The 18,065-nt window shown below is 46.7% G+C and overlaps 1 long non-coding RNA gene across 1 annotated transcript; it reads right to left on the bottom strand.

Moving 5' to 3' along the window:
* Window positions 1-8,120: 8,120 nt before the first annotated feature.
* LOC308470509 lies at window positions 8,121-17,370 on the bottom strand. The gene is made up of 3 exons (XR_013982458.1): window positions 17,116-17,370; window positions 13,729-13,940; window positions 8,121-8,784 (listed from the first exon to the last, which is right to left on the bottom strand). It is a non-coding gene; the product is annotated as an uncharacterized lncRNA (long non-coding RNA).
* Window positions 17,371-18,065: the final 695 nt, after the last annotated feature.

Raw genomic sequence — 18,065 nt, 5'->3', positions numbered from 1 at the left:
TTTTTTATTGGGTGGATTCTGTGACATCATCATGGTTCGCCAGACACCGCTGCATGTTGATTGGTGCCTTCACTGGAATTTCACTGGCGAATTTCACTGGCTCATTGTAACAGATAGAATTGCTAGGGTCTTTGCGTGACTGGTGATCAACACCACTGAGCTGACTCTTGTTTATGCTGCCTTTGCTGTGCTTTCAGCTTTCAGCCGTGCTAACCAAGTCTGGGCTTTAAACTATTGCCTCCAACTTCAGACTATGGAAGATGACAGATTTTCCAAATTAGGCTTGCTCGAACAGTCAGCTAGAAGGGGGAGAGGAAAAAAGGCTTCATTTAAAGACTCCTGGCTTGCATCAGTGATTAAGTGCATTCATCACCATTGCGTGTCAGAGATATATCTGCTGCAGACATTCACAAAGGGACAGATAAGGAATGGGCTGCAGAACACAGACATTAAGCTGGAGATGGGCCTAATTCATAGTTCCATTTGCTCTCCCTCGGTTCAGAATGCTGAAACATTCTCACTGACGGCTGCTTAATAGAATTGTCTTGGCAAATCAAGCAGAGACGCCCACCGACCTTTCCAGACGAAGTTACGCTTTCGAAAGCAGTGCATCTTTGTATGGCTACTAACCCTGACGGCTGTGTTCTACCTCCACTGTCAGAAGCAGTGAATTCCAGATGCTAGGAACCACAGGAGGGGAGAGCGCTGCTGCATTCAGGTCCTGCTTGTTGGCTTCCCATGGGCATCTGTTTGGCCATTGTGAGAGCAAGATGCTGGGCTTTGTTGTTTAGTCATTTAGTCGTGTCCGACTCTTCGTGACCCCATGGACCAGAGCACGCCAGGCACTCCTGTCTTCCACTGCCTCCCGCAGTTTGGTCAAACTCATGCTGGTAGCTTCGAGAACACTGCCCAACCATCTCGTCCTCTCTCATCCCCTTCTCCTTGTGCCCTCCATCTTTCCCAACATCACGGTCTTTTCCAGGGAGTCTTCTCTTCTCATGAGGTGGCCAAAGTATTGGAGCCTCAGCTTCAGGATCTGTCCTTCCAGTGAGCACTCAGGGCTGATTTCCTTAAGAACGGATAGGTTTGATCTTCTTGCAGTCCATGGGACTCTCAAGAGTCTCCTCCAACACCATAATTCAAAAGCATCAATTCTTCAGCGATCAGCCTTCTTTATGGTATGCTGGGCTAGGTAAAGGTAAAAAGGTATGGTAAAGGACCCCTGGATGGTTAAGTCCAGTCAAAGGCGACTATGGGGTTGTGGTGCACCAATGGGCAGGAGTTCTCCAGGGTTTTGGATAGGAGTCTTTTCTGGCTCTACCTGGAGATGCTGGACCATGCATCTGGAACCTTTTTCATGCAGGGCAAGGAAAGGCCACCTGAAGGATAAATTCCTGCATCTTCGCATCCCTCCAGATGAAGTGTGCAGGGCTAACATCTGAGTTAATTCTCAATCCTATTTGGTTTGAACTCGTGGGTCAATATATTTTAACGATGCTGTATGCCACCAAATGTTCAAAACATAAAAGATAAACAGCTCCCTGTTATAGGACCAATTTGCTTTGTTTGCAGAAATAAATGGTGGGGTGGGATGGGGGGAAACTAGGCACTTAGTGTCCAGGAGGTTTGCTCTCCCAGGAGCTTCGGGACTATCCATTTAAATAAGATTTCCATTTGTGCTGCATTAAAGTCGACAGAGGAGAAACAAATGAACAGCCATCTGCTAATCAGTTTATTTGTTCGTAATACAAACAAAACAGCCGTTTCAAAGGACACAGAAAGTTGACCTGAAGAAAGGGAGACTGAGAAAGAGGGCAAGGTTTCGTAAGCCAAAAGGTGTAGACTAACAACACTGTTAGGGTTGTGCATGGTGGGACAGGGTTTCGATTGCCATTCCCAAAGTTGGGTGAGCAAGTGATGGTCACAACAGTCTGTCTGGGGCTCTCTCGGATCCTCATTTTCCAGCCTTAAGTTCAGCTGCATCATTAAGAAGGTTCTCGTGAAAGTTGATCAACATTTTTCTGCACAGTTCTCCTTGCACACGTTTTTAGATGCAGTTTTGTCTAATGTCTGCAAGCACTTTGCAATGTACTTAGCTTTGCTATTCTCGCTCATATGTCCATTTTAATCCACACCTCCACAAGCAGAAGAAAGCACTTCTTTTGACAGTGCATAGTTAAACAGTGGATGTAAAGGCAAAGGACCCCTGGATGGTTAAGTCCAGTCGAAGGCGACTAGAGGTTGCGGTGCTCATCTTGCTTTTCAGGCTGAGGGAGCCGTTGCTTGTCCACAGACAGTTTTCCGGGTCATGTGGCCAGCATGACTAAACCACTTCTGGTGCAATGGAACGCCGTGATGGAAACCAGAGCACATGGAAACGTTTACCTTCCCGCCGCAGCAATACCTATTTATCTACTTGCACTGGCGTGCTTTCGAACTGCTAGGTTGGCAGGAGCAGGGACAGAGCAACGGGAGCTCACCCCATTGCTCAGATTCAAACCGCTGACTTCTGATCGGCAAGCCCAAGAAGCTCAGGGGTTTAGACCACAGCGCCACCCACGTCCTGATGGTCTCCAACTTAGATGGCTTTAAAGGGGATTAGATAAATTCATAAGGTTACTCTTGGCTGCTAGCTGTAATGGCTATATTCTGCCTCTGAATGCCAGTTGCTGGGAGAGAGCACTGCTGCACTCAGGTGCTGTATGAGGGCTTCCTACAGGCAGTGGCATAGCGTGGGGGCTCCTAGGGGCAGTTGCCCTGGGTGCAAAATAGTTAGGGGTGCAAAATTTGAACACCCAGTGCTGCCTCAATACAGCTGTGCGTCTACATTGTTGGGCTCCATCGAAAATAGCTTCCCCATGTGAACCAGGAAGTGACCTCTCCAGACAATGAAATGACTCTTCTTTTCTTAGCTCTGCATCTGCCATCTCCTGGGGATGCAGATGCTGTTAGGCAGTTGAATGTACATGTCCTGCATTGCCTCCTGCATTGCCCTGGGTGCTGGCAACCCATGCTATGCCATTGCCAACAGATAGCTGACTGGCCACTGTGCGAAGAGGGTGTTGGACTAGATGGGTCCAATAATTGGAGAACAGCATCACAAAATCCAGACAAGTGTGAATTTTAAAGGGTAGCTGAAGGTTCACATCTTGTCCCACACTGGAGACGAGAAAGACTGTGTTGCTCAGTGGGGGAATCACCTGGAAGAAGGAAGTCCTTTATACCCTCCCTACCCAGAAGGATCCAATGGTAGCTGGGGTGCGTGTGTACAAATTTCACTACCAAATATTTCCCTCCTCTATTTGCAAGACAGCAGAGTGGGCTGCAATTCAGGCTGTAGCTACACGGCAGACTGCCTCCTAAAACGGCTAATGATTTCAGAGTGTGTGAGCTCACAGAAATGGAAAGCTCTGAGATCTGTGAGCTGATGCCTCGTACATCACACGACGCACATGAAGGGATGACTCTGAGATGTGGGGGAAGAACCTGCCTCCAGTAAAAGGTGCAGGTTGATTCAGTTCTGGAGCGAAAAGTGTCAAATATCATTACTCCACCACCAAATCTTCAAAGCTTGGGAACACAGTTCTTGTTTTATCAACATGCTGGTTCCTGGGCAGCATTTGATTGGAATAATCCAGGGTGTGGAGCATTCCTTGCCAACAGACTGGGAATACACCCCCCTCCAGACCACTGGTGCAAAGAGACACCTTCTGTTTTGACTTATCTCTTGCAAGCTATGCTGGGCAACATATCTCAGCCACATCCCAAATGTTTCCAGACAAGACCCAGGTTTTCGTTTCTATAAGGGGCATTTGTCTGGGCAAATGCTGTTGTGTATGATGAACACACAGAAGCTTCACTGAAGCAACACAAGGCTCTGGGTCAGAGTCCATTACTGGTTCGTGGCTGGTTTCCAAACACCTTGAGATCTGGAGCAGATGGTAGGGAGGGTGGACTATGGACCCCACACCTCCTTTGGACCAGGGAGGCCAATGGCAGCTGGAGAGGGAGGCAACACCACTCAGCTCAGGGTGCAAAGCGCATTCAACATGTGCGGAAAATGTGCCATTTCATAAAGTTCCAAATACAGCAGGGGAATGGGTTGGCGATAGGAATAAATCAGAACATGCAGATTTTTATGTTTTCATGTGGCAGTTTGGATGATGGATGTGCACTATACCCAAGCACATAAACATTTTATTTTGGGAGGGCGGTGTGAAGTTTTTCATGACTGGAATATCATCTAGTACGTTATCATTCTGTCACACCATGATTAACACCACCCCTGTCCTCCTCTTCCTCTACCCCTGAAAACAAGGCCATATATATGTGTTGCCTACTGAACCTTGACTATTGAATTCAGGCTCTATGCAGGTGTTAGAAGCTAGACTGATACATTTACAAAGTTATATAGGCAGTTCCCTGGCAGGGCTCTTAACACATGCTTGCAGCAGAATGCAGCAGGTGCTTCCAATGGCATCCTGATTTGTTTGCAGGCAGATTAGACAAACCTGGCTATTTAATGAGCATTCATTCTGACCTATTTGCAGGGAGGTTAGGTGATGTTGTGTCAAAGCAAGTGTTACCTGACACTCTCTGGGACATTTTCTCATCACTTTCCTTAACGCAAGCGGGCTTATATTTTGGGGAAGCAGGGTTTTTGTGTGTGCCAGAGCTCCCAAACAGCTGTAATCCCACAACCTGGATTTGGGAGTCCCACCTGAAAGCAGCAACAGCATGGAAGTGCCCTACAACCGAAGGAAGAGAGGGAGGGGGTTAAATCTGGAGGATGGGGAAGTCCTCAAAGGAACCATGCACAATTAATTCACTGCCTTTCCCTGGATACAAGACAACACTTCTGCTGCATTTTTCAAACGTAAATGGCAGAGGTAAAACGAAACTATTTCAGATACCTCAAATGAACTTCCATAGGGGTGGTGGTGGTGGTGATTATAGACAAGAACAACTTGCCACATATGGGTGGACATTGCCCCCTTTCATCAAACACACCAACATAATGCATTTCAGGCTATTGCTCTCTAACTACTGGCTTTCCACCCTTCAGGCTTAAAAGAGAAAACAATCAAATGTCTCTGCGTTCCATAATCTCAGTTCTGCAAGAAGAAAAAGCAGAATTCTGCAAGCTGCATACATTAGACTTTAGCAGATTTGCATGGCTCTTCTTATATTGCAAAATGTATCCCGCAAAATTTACTATTCTGCATATCCCCCGTCCAATTCTCATAGTCATGGAGAAAGGCAGAGTTCTGGAATGTACCAGCTCCACCAATGAGAGAGATGGATGAATCTGTGTTTCTCTCTGTTTGCCATTCTTTTCAGCTTTAAGTTCAGTTCTTCCTATTTCCACATCAGCTTCCTTTAATTTCTTTCTGCATGAAAGTGAACGGTAACACAGGACAGATCTGAGTTAATTTAAGCTACACATACTTAGGCATTAGTTCAGCTGAGGGTGAGGACTGAGCTTATGTGGACTAGGACCATGCGCTCACAGAGTATCCCCACCGAAGGTGGCTGTTAGTTAGACCCTAGAGACGATGACCCGTGTTTGTCAATCAATCCCCGTCCACATCAGCTTCTGCAGAAGAACTGGAGTATGCATCTTGAGGCTGGGAAAAAAACACCAATCAATAGCATTTTTTTCTTGGGCTGTTGTGCCATTTGCCACTTAAGGCCACAGGGAGTTTTCAAAAAGTGAAATGCAGTCACTGCACAAATTGTCAAGCCTGGAGTACCCCTGCAGTTCTTTTACACACAGAGAAAAAAATATCTCTGCAATGAAGAGATACTTAAGAAGGGAAGTTTCTCGCTGAAACTGAGGAAGCTCAGAGATGCACTTGTTAAAAGGAATTATTATTTTTTGTAGCTAAGCAGAAAAATGAAGGCTTTGGATAATGATTTTTACAAGTGGCAAGCTTTGGGTACTGAGCACCAAGGAAATTGCAGGCTTCATGGCAGAGCCAGGTGGGATTTATTAGAAGTTTTGCAAGAGGTTCCCTGTACTGTTTCCCCATTTTTGATTCAGAAACTCCCTGATGGTTCAAGTGTTAAGTTACATGTCTTGACATGTAAAGATGTGCTCTTAAAATCGCTGACCCCTCCAGTGATCTCTTCAAAGGTTCTTTCTTAATTTATGATCCAAGCACCCAATTCTGTGCAGGATTACTCAGAAGAAAGTCATGCAATGTTCAGTGGTGCCCACTCTTCAGTTACTGTGCCCAGAATTTGCAGGGATTGTGGGGAATTCAAACTCAGGCCAAACGACCCACAAATCCAAAATGAAGTCGTGCAAAATATGGTGCTTCAGATCCTGTGATGCTCACTCCAAAAATGCAATGCTGGTTCCATCTCATATGCACCTCCTCACAAGGAACATGTGTGTGAGTTTGTGCAGGCCTTTATAACCATCTGCACAAACTCTCTGCAGTTCCAAAGAGAAATAGAGAGCGCTAGGGTGGTAGCCACATGTAGCAAAGTAGTTCTGGAATTACTTCTACCCCTTGGGAAGTTTCCTAAAAGCACATTACCCTGTTTTTTTGACACTGGTGCACTTAACCCACAGCAGCACCCCAAGTTAGGAGAAGGGTTGCAGTTGAGTGTTGGAATATTATTATTATTTGTCAGGGAACTGTCATTGGCTCAGAGGCGAGAAACAGAAGGGCAGTTGTGTTACAGGGAGCCTCCGAAAATCTTGCGAAGCAGTTCCTCTTCTGGGGAGGAGGAAAGCCCCACCTCTAGTGGGGAAGAGGTGCAAGGACCAGAGGATGCTGGTGGGAGCCTTAACACCACTCCTGGGCAAGCCGGACAGGAGGGAAACACACCCTTGCCATCGCCCATCCTGCGCAGTAGCCTAAGGCGCAAAGAGGGAAGGAGAAGGTTGGGGGTAATGAAACTCTTATGTTGGGGGAGGTCCAAAGGAAGACCACTCCTGGATTCTGCTAGCGATTGAGCCAGACATGAGCTTTGGGGCTCTTCACTGTAAATAGTTTGCACCAATATAAAGCCTGTAAGACACAGGTTGGAGTCCTGCCTGGTTACTCTCGAGCAACCGCAACAGCCATCTGACATTATTAGTATTATTGTTATTTATTAAATCTGTATACCTGGAGGTCTCATGGTGGTTCGCAGGATAAAGTCACAATACAAAATACATAATCAAAATCTGCTTTGCATGCAGACGGTTCCAGTTTCAATCTCTGGCATCTCCAGGTGAAGGTTGGGAGAGGCAGCCTGCCTGGCACCCTGGAGAGCTGCTGCCAATCAGTGTAGACAATGCTGAGCTGGATGGATCAATGGACTGACTCAGTATAAGGCAGCTTCCTATATGCTACTCTTAATACTCCATTTCTTGCTTTTATTCAGGCTTCCTCAACCTCGGCCCTCCAGATGTTTTGAGACGACAATTCCCATCATCCCTGACCACTGGTCCTGCTAGCTAGGGAACATGGGAGTTGTAGGCGAAAAACAGCTGGAGGGCTGAGTTTGAGGAAGCCTGATTTTATTTCTCCTTTGGCAATCACACCTTTGTTATTTGGGCTACTTCAGAGGCGTAGGCCGGGTATAACGTACGTGAAATCTTTAAACACTCCAAAACTCTCTGTTAAAAAAGCAATGATTTGCTATTATTATTGCTTGGTAAGAATAAAGGAAGGGGGAGCATGAAAACAAAAGCTGCATTGATGGTAAGTTTAGGATCTTCCGTCGGGATGCGGGTGGTGCTGTGGGTAAAACATCAGCGCCTAGGACTTGCCGATCGCATGGTCGGCGGTTCGAATCCCCGTGGCGGGGTGAGCTCCCGTCTTTCGGTCCCAGCTCCTGCCCACCTAGCAGTTCGAAAGCACCCCTAAGTGCAAGTAGATAAATAGGTACCGCTTTCTAGCGGGAAGGTAAACGGCGTTTCCGTGTGCTGTGCTGGTTCTGGCTCGCCAGAGCAGCTTCGTCACGCTGGCCACGTGACCCCGAAGTGTCTGCGGACAGCGCTGGCCCCCGGCCTCTTAAGTGAGATGGGCGCACAACCCTAGAGTTGTACACGACTGGCCCGTACGGGCAGGGGTACCTTTACCTTTAGGATCTTCCAGAACATCAAGAATCAGTCAAAGCAAGGAGGCAACAATCCCAAATACGCTACAAATCCCTGGTATGAAACACACCTTATTTTTCACCTTGGCAGAGCAGACAAGATCAAAAGGGTATAGCCAAGAGGTATAATTTTCTCCTCTTCTGTCAGATCCCCAAATGTTAAGTGCGCGTCCTTTCCCAGCAACTCCCTTACAAAAGGATGAAACGATCAGCAATGAACTTCAGTCTATTAAATGTCACCCCCCCAAAATAGGTAATTACTATATGCATATTAAACTGAAGCAGTCCTTTCCTGATGAGGTCCCATTTTTACTAGCAAAAGTATTACTGAATCTTAATTGGCAAGGCAGCGAAACCTCCTGGAGCTATAAATCAAAGAAGGACACCCAAATTTTTACCAAGTGCATGCTGAATCTAAACACAACTGCGTTGGTTTTAATCAAACGAAATCAGACAAAAACAAAAGAAACGTTCTTTCCCGAAGAATTTGCCAAAGGGCGTCAAATCGGTTCTCAGAGAGGTGCGAAAATATTCAGAGACATTAATCGGTGCTTGCAATGCAAAGAATGTTTGGAAAGACTGTCTGGGGCAGCCTTCCAATAATCAGGACCAATGAAAGGAGGAGGGAATGTCTTCCAGTAGAACAGTCCAGGTTGCTAATGGACAGCATCTTCCAACTGTGGAGGGCTGAAAGAGAAAGAAGTACTGAGCTCTTACACATTGCTTGGAATAATGGACATTTCATAGCCCAAAGTCAGTGTCTGAGTGGGGCTTGTAAAGGTAAAGGGACCCCTGATGATTAGGTCCAGTCATGACTGACTCTGGAGTTGCAGTGCTCATCTTGCTTCATTGGACGAGGGAGCCGGCATACAGTTTCCGGGTCATGTGGCCAGCATGACTAAGCCGCTTCTGGTGACCCAGAGCAGCACATGGAAATGCCGTTTACCTTCCGGCCAGAGCGGTACCTATTTATCTACTTGCACTTTGACGTGCTTTCGAACTGCTAGGTGGGCAGGAGCTGGGACTGAGCAACAGGAGCTCACCCCGTCGTGGGGATTCGAACCGCCAACCTTCTGATCGGCAAGTCCTAGGCTCTGTGGTTTAACCCACAGCGCCATCCGTGTCCCTGAGTGGGGCTTGTAGACCTTAGTAATATATTCTCAGTTGATGATCTGTTATGGTAGATGTTTGACCAGGTGGCTATTGGAAGTGAGCACCTAGCGAGCTAAGCCCCAGTATGGTGTAGTGCAGGGATGAGGAACCTGTGGCCTTCAGATACTGGGACGTTAGTTCTCACTGTCCCTGACCATCAACCTTGGCTGCTGGGACTGACCGGAATTGGAATCCAACAACATATGGAGGTCCATACATTTGCCATCCCTGGTGTAGCAGAGAGCATGCTGGAACTGGGACTTGGAAAGGCCAGTGTTGAATTGACTGTGTAAATTTGAAACTCTCAGGGTATCTTTGGATGAGTCACTATTTCAGGAAATGCCTTCCATATCACGTTGGATAATGTTGAGTACCAGTCTCTGGAAATTGCGGAAGGGGAGAGTGCTGTATGGTTCAGGTCTTCCTTGAGGGTTTCCCATGGGCTTCTGGCTGGCCACAGTGGATTGGCGGACGCTACTGTGATACCTCAGGTTACAGACGGTTCAGGTTACAGACTCTGCTAACCCAGAAATAGTACCTCGGGTTAAGAACTTTGCTTCAGGATGAGAACAGAAATTGCACAGTGGCAGCGGGAGGCCCCATTAGCTAAAGTGTTGCTTCAGGTTAAGAACAGTTTCAGGTTAAGAACGGACCTAAATTTCTTAACCCGAGGTACCACTGTATTTGGTTTGATCCAGCAGGGCTGTTCTTGTGTTATGATTAAGTCAAAACCTTCATGGAAGGGGTGGGTTTTGAAGGGAGAAGGAAGGGTGGCACCACATAGGTGCCCTGTGAGGACCTCGGGAGCTGGAAGGGAGAAAGGGAAAACAAGTTTATGAGAGAAGAAGATTTTAGAGCAGCTGGGAGCAGCTGAGTTGCAGAAGCAAAGGTCACAGGCAAGGTTTCTTCTCTGCTTTCCATTTGTTGTCCCTCCGGGTCTGCTTTTCTTTTGGATTGCTGAGAGTGAAGAGGCCAGTCTCTTCCATAAAACACTGTGCTTGTTGAAGCGCAGCAGTTACATAACAATGGCCTGTGCTCATTAAAGGACCCCAGTTCTCCCCAAGTGCTTTCCCACTAAGGGGATCATCGACAGAAAGAAATGTCCTTCCCCAATACCACAGGATTTTTATTTTCTTCTGTTGCTTTTAGGTGAATCATTTTGCGATGTCAGCAACACCTGGCCTGAAACTACCCTCCTGTAGAGGAAAGATCAAACACTTTCCCCCTCTACCGGCAAGGAACGTGGTTATTAAAAGGTTTCTTGAGTATAGCTTGTCCCTGTCAGAAATCGAAGGTCATAAAAGAGAGAAGCCAGGGTTTATTTACTTCCACCCTGCTGCTCTAATTAAAGGGTCAGTAGCAACCCAAGCGCTGCGGCCCCATTTGCTTCTCTCTATAAACCTTCACAATTTATTCTGAAAAGTGAGCGGAATGGACACAACATCCTTTAGCTGGTGATCAAAGACTTTGAAAAATCAGCAAATTTGCCCACTGTTATTTGCCCTCCTTCTCTTTGCTTCTCTTGGGAAAGAATATTTTACAATTAGATTAAGTAGCTGCATTTAAATAATAACCAAACACCTGACCTGAACAGAGGGGAAGGGCAGGAAGTGACCCCCCCCCGCAGCAATGTGCACTACAGCGAGAGTTCATTAATCATCTTTCTTTTTAAAAGCTTGATGTAGTTTTTAGTGTAAGTCTTTTTGAAAAGCAGCAGCAGTAGCAGCAACAACAACAAGACTGTAGTTGTTCAAAACAGGAAGACTTGATTACCAACAGACCTGAAGGAAAGCTATGTACCATTTCATCACAAATGTTTTTGGAACTCCTTGCAAAGACACCATTCATTTAAAATGCCTTTATTTGTCCTCACTGTCACTTGCCTTCAATGACATCATAACATAACCAAATCTGATTGGTTGTATCAATCCACAAGGTATTTTTTATATTTGATTGATATTTAATGACATCATCACATTGTGACATCCTACTCACTCTGGGTAGCTGATTGTGATGAGAAACACCTGACATTAAACCAGTTTTCTGTAGCAAACACAGAACAGGTAGGTATGATAAGGTTTATGAACACCTGATTAGGAACCCTGGCATAATCAGGTTACCAGATCTTTAATAAATAATAATAATTTATTATTTATACCCCGCCCATCTGGCTGGGTTTCCCCAGCCACTCTCGGTGGCTCCCAACAGAATATTAAAAACAGGATAAAACATTAGACATTAAAAACTTCCCCAAACAGGGCTGTCTTCAGATGTCTTCTAAAAGTCAGATAGTTGTTTATTTCCTTGACATCTGATGGGAGGGTGTTCCACAGGGCAGGCGCCACCACCGAGAAGGCCCTATGAATAAAATGTGTATACCTATTCATGTGACATACATTATGTATTTGTTAGGGAAAACACCAGTGTTCTATGCAGCAAGCATAAAGCCTGGAGCTGTTCATAATGCTTCTTGATTGGCAAGATTTCCTAAAAATGAACGAAAAAAGCAGCTGGTAGGAAAAGCAAATGGTGCCAAATAGCATTGCAAACAGTCAAACAATGTATCCCCCAACCCAACGAAACATTTATAAACCCCAACCCTGCAAACCACTGGTTAACATCTGATGTGGCCGTAGTTATCAAGCAAAAGCATATTATATGTTATTTGGACTGGAGTATTCATAGGTACCCAAATCACCTTTATATCAACAAAAGAGTTCAACTGTTGACACTCTTACGTTTAACAATATGTGTTGCAGTGGCCAGCCAGGGGGTGAACTCCAAAACTTTTTGGACTATCATGCAAAAAAAGTGCAACACCTTTTTTGGGGTCTGGATTTTTACCTCTGGAAATATCGCAACCCTAGCATAAATGATATTTACTAGTGTTCAGTTTACCAATAAAATATTCCCTCTTTAATTTTTCTGGGCACACATCTCTTAAGGCCTCTTGCTCAGGCACTGCTAAAACCGACAATCGCCTTTCAGTTCACAGCCAGGTGACTTTCCCTCAAAGAATCCTGTCAACAATTCCCAGAGTCCCCTGGGAAAAGCTACTCTGAGAACTATCGGTCTGTGCTGCGAATTGAGGTTGCCTAACAACGATCAGCACCCTTAAACTACAGTGCTCGGAAAAGCCATGACTGTTTAAAGTGGTATTAAAGGTAAAGGGTAAAGGGACCCCTGACCATTAGGTCCAGTTGTGGCCGACTCTGGGCTGCGGCGCTCATCTCGCTTTACTGGCCGAGGGAGCCGGCATACAGCTTCCGGGTCATGTGGCCAGCAGGACTAAGCCGCTTCTGGCGAACCAGAGCAGAGCCGTTTACCTTCCCGCTGGAGTGGTACCTATTTATCTACTTGCACTTTGACGTGCTTTCAAACTGCTAGGTTGGCAGGAGCAGGGACCGAGCAACGGGAGCTCACCCCGTCGCAGGGATTCGAACCACCAACCTTCTGATCGGCAAGTCCTAGGCTCTGTGGTTTAACCCACAGCGCCACCCGCGTCCCAACACTCTGTGAGGTGAGTGGGGCTGAGAGACTTCAGAGACGTGTGACTAGCCCAAGGTCACGCAGCAGCTGCATGTGGAGAAGCGGGGAAGCGAACCCAGTTCACCAGATTACAAGTCCACTGCTCTTAACCACTACACCACGCTGGCTCTCAAAGTGGTATTATACTAGTTTAAATGCACAGTCCGGATGGGACTCAGAACTTTAGAATAAAGCCCATTTCATACACAGCATGTGCTCAGATGCACGTCTGATGATCAAACGCTCTGTGGAGTCAACCTCGCCGGAGCAACCCTTCCAGCAAAACGAAAAACCTGTGCCTTGTTAAACTGCTGGCGCTCTGTCCTTTTAATTAAAAACAAGTTGGCATTTACAACCACACACAATCAAGAAATGGAAGATTTTACAACCTCTTTTTTTTTTTTAATCTCCCAACAAGTGGAGGAGGAAAAGATTGCCTGTTCACCCAGGAAGATCACCCGAAGAGAGGGCAAACACAGCCCTGTGTGGGTTTTTATAGGCAGCTGAGCTTTCCCTTGTGTCCCTGGTTTCCTGTGAATTGCTGGACCTCCTGACCATAGGCATGTCTGAAGTATGGCTAATCACCGATTTGCCAGCCGACGAGCACCAAGCTTATGCAGGCTTCTGTATAATAAACCGGCACTCTAATAGCATGTTCCAGATCATTTTCTTCCATTTCAGCTCATTTTTGAGCTCCCCTCCCCTCCACCTCTATCTAACATGCATCAGCTTGTACAGGAATCACGCTTTGCCCCCATGATACCACTTGAATGGCAGATGGTAGGACTGAGCAGAAGTGAAAGGCCTGCATTCATTGGTTTTCTTTAGATGTGCTCTGGCTCTTCACGTTCCTGCTCAGAGGGTTGTGGATTCCAGTTTCCACACAGTGCCAAAGTCTATCATGTTTTAGAACCAGTTCAGTCTTGAGAGCCCAAGTCAGGTAGTTCTTACTATTCAGACGTTCCATCTGGGCAGTCTTGCCAAGATTAATAAACTGCGCAGGTTGCTGAGCTGACATGGCTTCTGCTCCTTGCTGCACCGGGTCTGCTTCTTCGGTACACGGCCTCACCACTGGACCTTCAGTCACTTCGAGGTCCTCACCAACAGCACCCTAATTCTCCAGCTTTAGCAATTCGACATCCATAAAACACTGGGCCCATAACCTGACGTGAAGCGTAAATTAATAATGCAGAGTTTTAAAGAATAGAAGCTTTACTGAGTTAAAATAAGCTTCTTCATAAACAACATGGTTCCAAACAGTTTGACTGAGATTACATACTGACTCTGTTCATAGCTGAAACAGACAGACTCTGCTGAATTCTTACAGAGAGCACAAAGTGAAACTGGCTACTACGTCACATGTCAGAGTGACTCAACAGTTAGCAGTTAGGCCTGAATAACTTTAGTAGGCCCAAATGATTGTGAAGTCCCAGCACTTCCCAGCCTGCTTCCGCTCTCATGTGTCTTTGTCACATGACATCTTTTGCCTTATAGGTTATTTACTGGCAATAGCATAGGAACCAACTCCTAGGGGCCAAGGTCCCTTCACCCCCACAGTAAAACATTTGAGGGGCCCCACTGGCCAGACACCCCCCCAAAGTCAATGGGCATTGTCATTCACCACATCTTGTGTTTGATTATGTGGGGCGGGGCTTACCTGGGCCCCCACAATATTTTGTTCAAGTTGGCACCCCTGTTCCAAGGTAAGTTTTTTGTTTTTGTTTTTTTTAAAAGTTTTCTTTCTCCATTTCTGCAACTGTAATCTGGTCAGATTTATTAACACCTGAGTTGCATCTTCTAAAAAGGGTTTTCTCTGTGAACCGCCCTGAGATCTTGTGATGAAGGGGCGGTATATTAACCAAACCAAACCAAACCAAACCAAGCCAAGAGCCTGGCTGGATCAGGGCAGTCGCCCATCAGCTCCAACATCCTGTTCTCACAAGTAGTCAACCATAATACTGTGGAAAGCCTGTAAGCAAGACATGAGTGCAACAGGACTCATTCATTCATTCCCTAAACAGAGCTTCCTTCAGATGTCCTCTAGTTGCTTATTTCCTTGACATCTGATGGGAGGGTGTTCCACAGAGTGGGTGCCACTACCAAGAAGGCCCTCTGCCTGGTTCCCTGTAACCTCACTTCTCACAGTGAGGGAACCATCAGAAGGCCCTCGGAGCTGGACTTCAGTGTCTGGGCTCCTTGGTATAGTCAGGTATAGCTCCTTCAGGTAAGCAAGGCATGAATGCAACAGGACTCTCCCCACCACCTGCGATTTCCAGAAACTGGTGTTCAGAGGCCTGCTGACACCAGTAGTGGTGTTATGGGTAGGACTAATCAGAGAAAGGCTGTGGTGTCATCGTACGGCACCTGCTTATCAGGCAGAAGGTATCAAGTTCAATCCCCAACATCTCCAGGTAGGACTTGAAGTGAATGCTGCCTGAAATCCTGTCAGTATAGAGCCTAGGGCTTTTCTTCAGCTAGAGCTCAGTTCTGGTGCCTCTTAAGTGGGCGCAATTGCCATTCTGAGAGAACAAGTTCATGCTGAGATCTGGCACCTCTTTTTCTAGAAAAATAGCATGGGTAGCGCCTAACAAGCTAGATACATCAATGTTCTGACTCAGTGTAGGACAGACTTCCTATGTTCCTATCTTGTTCCTAACCTGGGTAATGTTAGCTGGGAGGTGGCAACTGGCAAGCATATATTTTCTTTGGCTGGGCTCTAAATCTTCCCCTCTTTAACCCCTGGCACACAAATGGAGATGATCTTGTTAATGGGAAATTTGAGCCAGCTCCTCAGCTGCTAGCGATCGCTGCTTCATTGACAAGAGCAGCCTGGCCTCCCTTCTTCCAAGGCAATGAATGAAAGCCAGCAGCAAGAATCCTCTTGCACCCCAACCTAATTTTCCAAGAGACGGGTGTCAGCTGCTGCTCTGCCATGCATTCACAGCTGAAGGTTGGCTCTTCATGCCTCAGTAAGTGATATTGGCTGAGAAGGCGGCTATTTGGCGGCTATCCTGGTTCGCAGGCATAATGTTAGCAATCACATGGCTGGTAGGAGTGGAGCTATAAAATGAGCAAAGAATTTTTTTTAAAGGTAACCGTCTAAGGGTTGCAAAATAGTGCAAATAATGGCATATTGTCTTAGTGTCGCCCAAGTTCACTCTTCGGGTTATTGGCTCATGGGGCCACCGTTGTGATTGTGTCGAATAGGGTTGTCAAGGGAAACTGAACGAGGAAAAGTGTATTGGACCAAATTGTTGTAGGACTCCAATTTTTGCTCATCTACATTGGCTTCTGGGCTCAATTCAAGTTGCTAAACAGCTTGGGCTGTCTTGCACCAGGGAGAGTCATTTCCCTGAACTATATCATATCATTGGGAAAAAGTAATCCAAGTTCTCCAGATTGTTTTTTCTCCCCCCCCCCCGGAAGAACTGGGAACTTTCCCAAATTTTGTAGAAAAGTAATATATATGATGCAGAGACCATAGTGAAGCTAAGCAGGCCTTCTCCTGGCCAATGACTAGATGAGAGGTCTCATTGGGAACCTCTAGCACTTTGCTCCATGGAAAAGACTTGGTGCTTTCAAATTCCAACAATGACCTGTGTGACGTCAAAATTTGGTGCCTTCCATTCTACATCACTGAATGCAGCACCTCCCATGGCATCCTCTTGGCTCGGCACACAGTGTGAGGAAAGAGGCTACGATTCCCTAAATCCACCCAGTGGCGGAGCTTCATGCTCCGGCACCAGGTGGCGGAGAGCAGGCGGGGGCGGGGCTGGCACGCATCCCAGGGCCATGGTGTGCCGCCTGTAGGGGTGTGGTGCATGTCCTGGGTGCGTGGTGTGCCGCCTGTAGGGGCGTGGCACCCAGCACGAGCGGGGGGCAGCCGCGATGGCACCCCACCAGGATTATGCTGCCGGGGGTGGTGCACTCTCCCTGCATGCCTCTTCCTCTGCCAGTGAATCCATCTCTGTTGGAATCCACCCCTTAACTCCAATATTGTCTGAAGAGAGTACAGTGGTACCTTGGGTTACAGACGCTTCAGGTTACAAACTCTGCTAACCGAGAAATAGTACCTCGGGTTAAGAACTTTGCTTCAGGATGAGAACAGAAATTGCTCGGTGGCAGTGCAGCAGCAGCAGCGGGAGGCCCCATTAGCTAAAGTGGTACCTCAAGTAAAGAACAGTTTCAGGTTAAGAACGGACCTCCAGAACGAATTAAGTTCTTAACCCGAGGCACCACTGTACAGAGAAGTGTGCATGTGGACAGTAACTTACTGTACAAAGGTAAATGTTATGCATGGTTCACTTTGCCTCTATCCCCCACCTCACAGAAGCTCACCTAGAGGGGAATGTTTTCCTCAAACTGAAAATGGTAGTCACCCCTGACCTAGCTCCTAGGCCTCACTCGCTGGATCATCACCTTGTCATGGTGAGTGTGCTTGCACATTCCTATGACCCTTGTGAGCGAAGCCGTCGGGAATCTCATAGTCCCAGCAGGGTCACTCAAGGTGGTAAGGTCAAAGGGAAGGAGCTGGACAAAGAATCATCCAAGAAGTCCTCAATGGCAGAACAGGCGGATGATAACAAGCGATGTGTTACAACGGCTGTGAAGGCGGATGAAGGCTGCAGCAGATAAGAATGTACCGGTCGTCGTGACTACTCATGCCATTGGAACAGAGCCATACTGTGAAGACGTGCACTGTCAGCGTGCACTGATCCACACATATAAAACAAATCCACACACAGGTGTCTTCCAAAACCCATCCCAAACCCAAACCCCAAAGTCCCATGGCGATCGGCAAATGGTAACGGGGGAAGGAGTGTGAAATCTGGAAGGCCCTAGTAATGAACCGGCACTTGGATGATGGATAACTGTGTTTATGGAAAATAATCTTACTCGGCTATGAGTGATCGCCAAAGAAGAAGAAGAGCTCCTAGGCACCTGAGGGGCTGCTGTGAAAGCGTTTCAGGTATCAGAGAGAGGCGTGGTGTTGGGCACCCAATAGCATAGACAGGAGAACTTTTGAGAAGTTTTGCACTGGTTTTGTTATACAGTCAAGCATTCCTAGCGCAACCTATTTATATTCCAATGCAGGTAAGGATGAATTTTGATGACATCACTAGTGTGAGCCAGCCCCAGCTCAGAAAGCGTTAGGAGACCCCGTTGGCAAAACAAACCAACCTTCGGAAGGTCTTCCCGCCTAGCTAATAATTAATGTCTCGTTTGAGAGGGAGGCAGGAATGACTTCTTTTCTTATGCACAGACTTCCGATCTGAGGCTTGCCGAAA

The sequence above is a fragment of the Podarcis pityusensis genome (assembly GCF_964106645.2).
Source record: "Podarcis pityusensis genome assembly, chromosome: 1".
Lineage (NCBI taxonomy): Eukaryota > Metazoa > Chordata > Lepidosauria > Squamata > Lacertidae > Podarcis > Podarcis pityusensis.
The sequence above is the reverse complement of the archived record's forward strand: the minus strand, read 5'-3'. Positions and strand labels throughout refer to the sequence as shown.